Source organism: Dromiciops gliroides, chromosome 1, assembly GCF_019393635.1.
Source record: "Dromiciops gliroides isolate mDroGli1 chromosome 1, mDroGli1.pri, whole genome shotgun sequence".
Lineage (NCBI taxonomy): Eukaryota > Metazoa > Chordata > Mammalia > Microbiotheria > Microbiotheriidae > Dromiciops > Dromiciops gliroides.
In genome coordinates, this window is record NC_057861.1 from 115346562 (window position 1) to 115356846 (window position 10285).

Here is a 10285-nt window from a genome sequence, read left to right on the forward strand (position 1 = left end):
ACAACATGGTTATTCAGATATTTCTTCCATCCAAACATAGTTATCTGCATGGGATAATTTAAATATAAATCTTCCAGAAAGCAATATACTGAACAAGAGGACTGCTAAAGATTAAAGAAAACCCCAAGACCTTACTGCTGTTAGTGAGCCAGACACCTGAGCTCAGTTATGTAGCAAAACAAACAAAAAAAAACCAAACAACTGACTTATAAGCTGAGGGGGCAGATTGAAAGGTCCAGATTCATTTTAATTTTGCCCTTTGGAGTTTAGTTAAAAAACATATCAATGGTTCATGATTATACTCTTGTTAGAGAAGAAGATTATCTAAGAAGGTGGCTGTGGGGGTGGAATTTGGGATCCTAGCACTGTATGAGATAAAATTACTTCTTTCTTTATGTTGCTCCCAGAGCTTCCCCTGCCTCTTAATCATTCACACTATAAAACCAATGAAAATAAGGAAAATACACATATTGATCAACCATAGAAGCTTATGAGATGTAAGATTGTCAGTAAACACACTTTTTAGTAGAGTGAATTATCTCAGATTTAGGCAGAAGTCATGGTCAGCTGAAACAGGCAAAGGGGAGGGCCATAAAGATTATCAATTTACTCCCACATTTTCCATGACATATATCCTTTTTTCTTTTTTAACCAAGTGAGTGAGCCCAATGAAAAGTAATCTTAAACCCTGTTGATTGCTCTTTTAGATCTCACTTTTTTTTCCAGTTTTATAAATTTATTTTTGCTTTAAGATTGAATAAGAGAGGGGCAGCTAGGTGGCACAGTAGATAGAGCACCGGCCCTGGAGTCAGGAGTACCTGAGTTCAAATCCAGCCTCAGACACTTAACACTTACTAGCTGTGTGACCCTGGGCAAGTCACTTAACCCCAATTGCCCCAATTGCCTCATAAACAAAACAAAACAAAGATTGAAGAAGAGATATCTAGCATTCTAGTTTCCAACTAATTTATTTCATGAAAATTTAATGGTTATTTCTTTTAACATCAGTATAGATTTTTAGCTTTAAGAAGGGAATATGGGGGCAGCTAGGTGGCACAGTGGATAAAGCACCGGCCCTGGATTCAGGAGTACCTGAGTTCAAATCCGGCCTCGGACACTTGACACTTACTAGTTGTGTGACCCTGGGCAAGTCACTTAACCCCCATTGCCCCACAAACAAACAAAGAAACAAACAAAAAAATAAGGGAATATGCTTTTTTTTTTTTTTTTGGTGAGGCAATTAGGGTTAAGTGACTTGCCCAGGGTCACACAGCTAGTAAGTGTTAAGTGTCTGAGGTTGGATTTGAACTCAGGTCCTCCTGAATACAGGGCTAATGCTCTATCCACTGCTCCACCTAGCTGCCCTGGGAATATGCTTTTACAACAAACATTTATTTTATTTTTTCCAGTTACATGTAAGGGTAGTTTTCAACATTCATTTTCATAAGATTTAGATTGCCAAATGTTTTGCCCTCCCTCTCTTTCCTCCCCCCTCCACAAGACCTCAACCAGGTTATATATGTACAATACACAAGTGCTCTTTTTATCAGTTCTTTCTATGGGGGTGGATAGTATGCTTAGTTCCTTGGGATTGTCTTGGATCACTGTATTGCTGAGAGTAGTTAAGTCATTCACAATTGCTAATAAAACAATACTGCTGTCACTATGCACAATGTCCTTCCAGTTCTGCTCACTTCACTATACATTGGTTCATATGAGTCTTTTCAGGTTTTTCTGGTATCATCCTGTTTGTCATTTCCTATAGCACAATACCATTCCACTACAATCATATACCATAGCTTTTTCAGTCATTCCTCAATTGAAGGACATTCCCTTGATTCCCAATTCTTAGCCACCACAGAGAGTTGCTATAAATATTTTTGTACAATTTTCCCCTTTTTCTCTTTTTCATGATTACTATTAACTGTTTCCCTCCATCCTATTCCTTTCCCCATGATATTGACTCTATTATTTATCTTCTTTCACCCCATCCCTCTTCAAAAGGGATTTGCTACAATCTGTCCCCTTCCCCAATCTGTCCTCCCTTCTTTTGCTCCTCTCTATTTATCCCCTTCCTCTCCTATTTTCCTATAGGGTTAGATTACTCCACCCAACTGAGTGTGTATGCTATTCCCCCCTTGAGCTAATTCTGATAAGATTGAGGTCTTTGAGCCAATTCTGATGAGTGTTAGGCTCATTTACTGCCCAGATTAAATAGATTACTCCACCCAATTGTGTGTGTGTGTGTGTGTGTGTATGTGTTAATCTCTCCTTGAAGCAACTCTGATGAGTTTAAGGTCTTTGAGCCTATTCTGATGATTGTAAAGTTCATTTACTGTGCAGCTCCTCCCCCTTGTCTTCCCCCACTCCATAAGTCCTTTCCAGTTTCTTTCATGTGGGATTTTACGCCATGCTACCTCTGCCTTTCCCCCTCCCCCAGTGCATTCCCCTCACCCCTCAATTTAACCCTAAAGATATCATCATGGGGCAGTTAGGTGACATAGTGGACAAAGCATCCACCCTGAACCCAGGGAGATCCCAGCCAAAACCTTGCCTCAGACACAAGATAGCCACCCACTGTATGAACCCAGGTAAGTGCCCCAACTCCAATTTTTTATGGTTCTCTAGGGTCTTGCATTTGAAAGTCAAATTTCCCATTCAGTTGAGGTTTTTTTTCATTATGAATACCTGAAAGTCCTTTTTTTCATTGAAGTCTCATTTTTTCCTCTGAAAGATTATGATGAGTTTTGCTGGGTAGGTGATTCTTGGTTGTAATCCCAATTCATTTGCCCTCTGGAATATCATATTCCATGCCCTCCTGTCCTTTAATGTAGAAGCTGCTTGATCTTGTGCTATCCTGACCAGGGCTCCACAGTACTTGAATTCTTTCTTTTTGGCAGCTTGCAGTATTTTCTCCTTGACTTGGGAGTTCTGGAATTTGGCTATAATATTCCTAGGAGTTTTCCTTTTGGGATCTCTTTCAGGAGGTTATCAGTGGATTCTTTCAATTTCTATTTTACCTTCTGCTTCTAGAATAGCAGGGCAATTTTCCCTGACAATTTCTTGGAAGATGATGTCTAAGCTCTTTCCTTGATCATGGTTTTCAGGTAGACCAATATTTTTTTCTTTTTTTTTTTTTTTAGTGAGGCAATTGGGGTTAAGTGACTTGCCCAGGGGCACGCAGCTAGTAAGTGATAAGTGTCTGAGGCCAGATTTGAACTCAGGTACTCCTGACTCCAGGGCCAGTGCTCTATCCACTGCGCCACCTAGCTGCCCCTAGAACAATATTTTCAAATTATCTCTCCTGGACCTATTTTCCAGGTCAGCAGTTTTTCCAAGAAGATATTTCACATTACCCTCTATTTTTTTATTCATTTGAATTTGCTTTATTGTGTCTTGGTTTCTCATAATGTCACTATCTTCCATTTGTTCAATCCTAATTCTTAGGCAATTATTTTCATCAGAGAGCTTTTGTACATCCTTTTTCATTTGGCCAATTTGGCTTTTCAAGTTGTTGACTTTTTTTCATGTCTTTCCTGCATCACCCTCATTTCTCTTTCCATTTTTAAACTCTACCTCTCTAACTTTATCTTCAAAGTCCTTTTTGAGAGCCTCTATGGCCTGAGATCAATTCATATTTTTCTTGGAAGCTTTAGGTATAGGGGCCCTGACATTGACATCTTCCTCTGAGGGTGCACCTCGATCTTCCTTGTCACTAAAGAAACTTTCTATGGTCCTCACCTTTCTCTGTCTGCTCATCTTGCCTTTCTTTTACTTGACTTTTAGCTCCTTAAAGTGGGACACTGTTTCCAAGCTGCACTATCCCAAACTTCAGAAGGTCCCAGGTGGTATGATTTAAGGACGAACAGGTTCTTCCCTCACATAGCCTATTCCCTGATTCATAGATGACCCCAGACCAACTTGCTAATCAACCAGCTTTGTGTGTTGTGGTTGTTAGCTCTGATGAGCCTGTGCTCCTTCCCCACCTGGGCCACTGCTACTCAAGCCTACCTCCTGGTTCCCAGCAGGGGTGAAAAACCCAAGTTCTGCCTCAGCACCAGCATAGACCCTTGTAATCTCCCCCCTGCCAAGGGCTCAGCACTCTCACCAGACTGTGAGCTAAGTTCCAGATGACACTGGCTCTTCAGCTAATTCAGAGGCTCTAGGGGATCTCTTTTTCTGGCAAGGCCTTCCTAGGACTGGATCTGTTTCAGGGTGACTGTGGGTCTGTGCTCCACTCCTGTCTCAGTACAGTAGCTCCCTCCTTCCTACCTTCCAAACTGTCCTTGGTTGGAAGATGATTTCAGCATATTCTTCTGTGGGTTTTGCTGCTCCAGGAATTCCAAGGTTGCTCAAAAGAACTGTTACCTTGTTGAAGATCTGAACAGTGAAGACAGGCATTATATCATAATTTTTTGTATGTCTCAGCATTATTCTGGGTTGAAGATATAGCTAGGTAGTCAACTTTTGGCTTCTCTCTCAAACCAGAGACATACTGGTTATTAGTATCTCCCATCTCTGCCTCTTCAGAGATTCCCAAACACAAGTTATTAGGTAGATGTGACTTCTGCTCAAACATCAGCAAGTAAATTATAAAGCCAATGGCATCATCCCTGGAGAATTATCTGAATATACAAGAAAAGCCACATGCTGTCCCCAATGGGATTTTTATTGTGGTCTCAGCATCTCTAACATGTTCATCAAAATGTGGTTGTAGCATTCAGATTGTGGGTCCTCTTGAGGGTGGTTAAATGTTGTTCTAAATTTCTTGATGCCAGCCAAAGCCAACATCCCTTTAATCAGTATATTTTCCAATTCTCTGCCTTGGTCTTAATGGATCCTGGCAAGAAGTACATCTGTTGTGAAATAGATTTACCACAGTATTTTAGCAATTATATAGACTATCTAGCTTCTGTATATATATATATATATATATATATATATATATATATATATATATATATATATGTGTGTGTGTGTGTGTGTGTATATATATATATATATATACACATATGTATGTATACCTAGTGAAATGGTTTATTACTATTACATGACATGTTCTTTCTATCTCTTTCTAGAGATGGAAAGTCAACAAAAATAGTTTCAAAGTTTTGCTAGTACATATCTTATGTGAGTATACAACATAAAGTGGTTATATTTTCTTTGCAAACAGTAGGCATAAATAAATCCCACGCTTCTTAGTGACATCTGAAGACATATTGGGCCATTAAAATCTATCTGTTACTAGTTATAGGTTCCTCCTGACCTCATATGACCTCATGTCTAAGGTCATCCAGGTACCATGTTTAGGATCAGTGACTGTTCCAGTGTTCTGTTGTACAACTCCAACTTTTGCCATTGTCGGATATGGTCAAGTGCTTTCAAAAGACTAACTAGCACTTGAGCCCTTGGACATCACCACCTCATCATTGGCTTGTATTACAGAACACAGCCCTTCATCAGCCATCTGTTCTCTTTGCCAAAGCATTCAGCTGCATTGCCATTGGCATGTAGTCCAGTCCTTTGGTTGTCACACAGAGTGTTCATTTCTTTAGATATTATCAGAGCTTTTGTGTCATTATCTTTTGGACAGTACAACTGTATATATGCCAGTCTTACCTAGCCAGAGGTAAATGCTGAATTCATAGTTATCTAATGCTGGTACCCATCTCTGCAAAACAATATTTAACTTGGTACTGGTCAGCATTTGCTAATGAATTGTTGTCAGTTCACACTTGCAACTTTTTTCCATGCAAACAGACTTCATATTTCTCAGTAAAAACTCATTTTAGAGCCAGAAACTCAGCTTGTGGTTGGATCAGTCTATCTTGGTGTTACTCAAGCCTTTGCAATTTGTTTCATGAGACCATCACTCTTAGTACAGGACTGCTCCCTAAGCCTCGAAGCTGCTGTTTACTACTCTATACTTAGCTGTGGAGTCACTGGGCAACTTCTCTGTGGAGGTAGGACAGAAAGGCTTGCTTGGGATAGCATAGGCTAACACTGGCTCATGTGTGAGACAGTTGGCAAAGTCTTTGAAAGATTGTACACATCTGTCTGACCAATGATCCACAAAGGGCTTTGTTGTTTTCAAAACAACTTCTTGTTTCTTGTTTTTCTGCTTCTTTGTTCAGTCATGTCTGACTCTGTGACCCTATTTAGGGTTTTCTTGGCAGAGATAGCAGAATGATTTATCATTTCCTTCTCCAGTTCATTTTACACATGAGGAGCTGAGGCAAACAGTGCTAAGCAATTCTCCCAGTTTCACATAGCTGCTAAGTATCTGAGGCTGGATTTGAACTCATTAAGATGAGTCTTCCTTATTTAAGCCCAATGCTCTATTCACTTGTGTCACCTAGCTGTCCCTTTTCTGCTTCTACACATGTTTAACCTTATATGCTGTAGTGAGGCCATTTAATGTTTTAGTAATAGTAGCATAGTTTGCCTTGGGAGATGAGCAAAAACTCAAAATAAAAGTTTTCTTTGTGAGACCAAATTACTACTTCCTTTTGTGGGAGACATTTTGTAAGGTAAATGTTGGAGCAGGGAAGGACTAGCACCTATGGGACCAAGAAAGATCTCATGCTGAAAGTGAATGATTGAGTCTTACAGGAAATATAGGTTCTAAGAGGCAGAGAGGTACTCCAGGTATGGGAGACAGTCATTGCAAAATCATGGAGATAGAAGTCTAAGTGTGTGTGAGGAACAAATTGCAAGAAAGCTGGTTTGAGTAGACCATAGATTGCATGAAGTGGAAATGTAAGAAAGGTCAAGGTAATCCACAAGAAGACTGGAATGGTAGGGTGGGGCCATTTTATAAAGAGCTTTAAATAACAAACAAAGGAATTTACATTTTATAGTAGAAGCAAAAGGTAACTACTTGAGTTTCTTGTGTAGGTGGTTGGTATAATTAGACCTATACTTTAGGAAAATCACTTTGGCAGCTGGGTACACTAGGCCACATTATTTCTATGGTCTCCACTGTCAATTAACTCAAGTCAACACACATTAAGTACTGACTGTGGAAAGATATTGTACCTTGTCTTGGGAATCTAAAAATGAGTCAGATACAATTCACAAGGAGCTGTATTCTATTAGTGGGTGACATGGAACAATGTGTACATGGATAAGTAAAAATATAAAATAATTTAAAGAAAGAAAAAGCACTGAAAAGGGTGAGGGAAGAAAATCAGCAAAGACCTCATGACCTAAGAGAACCTGAATTATGCTTTGAAGGAATTTTAAGTAGTGGAAAGAAGGGGGAAGTGCATTCCATAAATGGAAGACCAACATGAAATATGTCATAGACAAAGGCATGGAGAGAGAAGATGAAATGTCATTTATAGGATATAAGACAGGATACCTGTGTAAAAAAGCCAATGGTACTAGGTACATATGACAAGTGTCCAGTCATATAGGAATGTAAATAGTATGTTTTGTCCATTTAGGTTATTTGTGTTCACATGGTTGTGTTGAGATATGGCTCCCAGGGAGGCATGGATGAATATCTCTAGAGTAGAGTCTTTTTCAACAACCCTTCTCCAAGGATATTGGGGCTACTCTCCTCTTCTCAGAGAAAGGGCACCAGGTTAGAATTTTTTCTATCCACTCTCCCCACCAAATTTTTAGTCTAGGGAAATAATTTTTAGGTTCAAGCTGAGCACCTGATTGCTATTCCTTAATGGGAAGGGGGAAGTCCAAGGTATGAATCAAAGGCTTTAATTCCTTCACACTGATGCCAGTTCCATGATGAACACAAATAAGAAACAGCAAATAAACCCACTTATCCAAGCCAAAAGCAAAGTAGAAATCAGAGAAGGTACACAGAGTAAATAAACTCTTGCATTTAGGATCAAGAAAATTCAGCTCAGTCAAAAGAGAGAGTCTCAGGTTTTGCCCAAGGGGAAAATCTTTAGTTGAGGGAGAAAGAGAGAGAGACAGAGAGAGACAGAGAGAGACAGAGACAGAGACAGAGAGAGACAGAGACAGAAAGACAGAGACAGACAGAGACAGAGAAGCAGAGACAGACAGACTGAGAGAGTAACAAAGAGAGACAGAGAGACAGAGACACACACAGAGACAGACAGAGACAGAGAGAGGGAGAGACAGAGATTTGATGTGATTGTGGGTATCAGTAGTCAGGGAAGGTGTTATAGAAGAGATAAGACTTAGCTCTTGAAGTGTATTTTGAGGGATGTATACTTACAACATAGATTCAGAGCTGGCAGTACCTTTAGAGGCCAATTAGTTTGACCTCATTTTACAGATGAAGAAACTGAGACCGGGAGAGGTTAAGTGACTCACTGAACATTACACAGGTAGTAATTGTTAGAGGCTGGATTTAAACCCAGGTTCTCTGACTCCACATCCAGTGCTCTACTGTGATATAATTAAAAGAAGTGTGGATCCCCATTATAGTATAGCTTATTATCCAATTGGTTCAGATATCCCACAGGTCAAACCATACCCCAAAATATAATGCCCCCAGGGCTTCTCTCTCAGGGGTCATGTCCTACAATACAAAGGGTATGTCAGTTCTATTTCTCTCTAGCAGTGTTCTAAAGGGGCTCACTCTGCATCCACTCTTTGTTTATAGAGTTGGCTCTCAAGCCACTGCTAACTTTAACTTCTCAAACCCCCCAGGCTGGACTCCGAGTCAGGCTATAATTAGGGCTATAGGTAAGGGGTGGGTAAATTTAGTTGAAGAGTACTGGTTTATGTTTATCCTTGGCTTCACTTGCTCTTTCATACATTATCCCCAGTTGAAGATATTTGTTTATAACAAAGCGACTCACCCTTGAGATACCCTGAGAAGAGAGTTCATAGTGAATTTGCAATGACTACATTAACAGTGAAGTCTTGCATATTATTTTTAATTTTTTTTTGAAATGGAGAAGTTGGTCCATTTATTGAGCAAGTTGCAAACCACTTGTTAGGTTGGTGGTCTTTTGCCAGTGGATGAATTTACTGACTCTGTAAAACAGGCTTAGCATGATGGGGTAAACCAGAGATGTGACCACATTGGTTAATAAAGTCCATGGCATTCTGAGCCTTTTTTGAAAAAGAAGGTTGACCTCATTTCTTCCTGAACAAAAATAGCATTTGATGCCAAGACCTTTTTCATAAGTCACCACTGGACCCATAGCGCCATTTTTTTTTTTGCCCTCGTGGTATGTGTTCCCACCCTTCTACTCTCTGTTATTTGTCTTGGTGGTTACAAGTGGAAAGGAGCAATTCAGAGGCAACCCAATGGTCTCTCCTTTTTCCTCTTCCTAGTTCAACTTCTTTTACCATGATCCTTATAAAAACAGAACAATGCCCCTGCTAGGGGATGGCAGCTACAGGGGCCATGTGGTGCAGTGGGAAGGATGTTGGCTCTGAAGTCAGAGGGACTGGATTAAAATACTGCCTGATACTCCCTGTTTAACTTTGAGAGAGTTACTTAATGTCCCCGGTCTTCAGTTTCTTCGTCTGTAATATTGGAGGGGATAGTGAGGTGTGCTAGATGGTTCCTGAGTTTGCAATGTATAATTCCATGATCTGGGTTCAAATTCCAGCTCTGCCACTAGCTCCCTTTGTAGCAAGTCACTGCTATATATATACACACACACATATACACACATGTAGTATATGCATATTTGTTACTTCTCAGTCATTTTTCAGTCGTGTTTGATTCTTTATTACCCCATTTGAGGTTTTCTCAGCAATGATAATAGAGTATTTTGCCATTTCATTCTCCAGCTCATTTGACAGATGGTTAAACTGAGGTAAATAGAGTTAACTGACTTGGGAAGGGTCACACAGCTTGTGAGTGTTTGAGGCCAGATTTGAATTCAAGGAAGATGAATTTTCCTGACTCCAGGCCCAACACTATCCACTGTGCCACCTAGCTGCCTATTGGTGACTTAAGAACTTATTAAGATCATAGCTCTAGAGATGGAAAGGACCTTAGAGTTTATCTCATTCAGCATTCTCATAGCAGGTGTCTCCCCTACTATTCCATTTTAATGCTTCTGTTTTGTTGCTTTCAATCAATCTATTACTTGGCAGTTCATTGGAATCAGAGCTCAGAACTACAGACTTAAGAAGCTGTTGACCCAAAAATAGAATATCAAAATTGGGAAGAATTACTATGTGGGGGGACTCATGCTCCACGTGTAAAATTGAAGCAGTATGTCAGGTCACAAGTATTTATTAAACACTTGCTGGGTACATTGTTGAAAATATTTTTTTTAAAAAAAGGAAAAGTCTATTTCTGCTTCCGGGTCCAGGGTCAGTGGGAAAA